Genomic DNA, 1,075 nt, shown 5'->3' with positions numbered 1-1,075 from the left:
CTGTGGCTCGAATGGTTCTTGAGAAACTTCGAAAAAAGCAGCGTCATGTTCAAGTGGATTTTGCAACTCAAAAAAAAAACTACGCAAATCTAAAATTTCTTGAATTCAAGCATTTTTTGAGAAACCTGCAACATTTCCTTATCGATGGTTCATTTTCTAAAAAGGCCATTTAGTTCTCTTTGGAACGATGTAAAAACGGGCGTTCTTGCTCATTTTGCTTCCGAGAAACATGCAAAACGGGACGGAAAACATGAAATTTTGCATTAATTTTACGCCACCCTTGCACGAAACTATTTTTTCTACATTAGCCCCCCCCCCCTGAATTTAAAGCTGGATCCGCCACTGGTTAAACCTTTAATATTCTGTTTTTAAAAGTCATCAGAATCCTAATTTAAGCAAGATTAAAAACCCACATTATGAAAAGCAAAATAAAAAATCATATCGTTGCTTGTCACGATTGTTGTAAAGATCCTCCCAATGCACCGACTTTTGATCAGGTGATTTTTTCTATTATGAAAAATCCCTTGAAGGGGGAGGAGGCATAAAGTAAAAACATCCTTTCCTGCACTTACCAGATACCGAAAGAGAAAGGAACATGAACAGTCGGCTTCTCAGAGTGATAACGATTGTTTAGGTTTAGGAATCAGTATAAATTATTGCCAACAGATACGACCGCGTTTAGTGCTCAACTTTGGTATTCCAAGAACTAGTCGAAGTGATTTGTGTAGTTAGTGGCAGGCAGGTCGTGAAGAAACAAACATGCCTCCTAATGTAAGTAGTTTAACTTTGTAAAATTATTGTTTTTTTTTTAATGTGTAATCAGGTTTAAGTAAAATGTGTTTAAATCAGTTGCTAATAATTGCGTTGATTAATTCTAGAAGCTCCCGTTAAGTGATGTTTTTCGTAATCAGTAACAGTAATATTATGAGTAAATTTTCATTAGGTCGAATTTTTTAATTGATAAAAAAACGCGATTGCAAAATTTTGATTTTTGGTTCAAGTTCAAATTCAAGTTCCTCAAAATACCTCGAGTGATCCATCATTTTGATCGGAAAGAGACAAGGAATGCAACGAG

At 35.3% G+C, this 1,075-nt stretch overlaps 2 protein-coding genes across 2 annotated transcripts in view; one reads left to right on the top strand and one right to left on the bottom strand.

The window, feature by feature from the left end:
• Window positions 1–1,075, top strand: part of LOC109543738 (fatty acyl-CoA reductase wat) — a 65,420-nt gene that overhangs the window by 31,131 nt on the left and 33,214 nt on the right. The window lies entirely within an intron of this gene.
• Window positions 1–1,075, bottom strand: part of LOC109543725 (cytosolic 10-formyltetrahydrofolate dehydrogenase) — a gene marked incomplete at its 5' end in the record, with an annotated part of 68,889 nt that overhangs the window by 65,779 nt on the left and 2,035 nt on the right.

Source organism: Dendroctonus ponderosae, unplaced genomic scaffold, assembly GCF_020466585.1.
Source record: "Dendroctonus ponderosae isolate FM_Combo_2020 unplaced genomic scaffold, Dpon_F_20191213v2 Dpon_F_20191213_4, whole genome shotgun sequence".
Lineage (NCBI taxonomy): Eukaryota > Metazoa > Arthropoda > Insecta > Coleoptera > Curculionidae > Dendroctonus > Dendroctonus ponderosae.
Note: the sequence above shows the minus strand (reverse complement) of the source record. Positions and strands in the feature narration are given on the sequence as shown.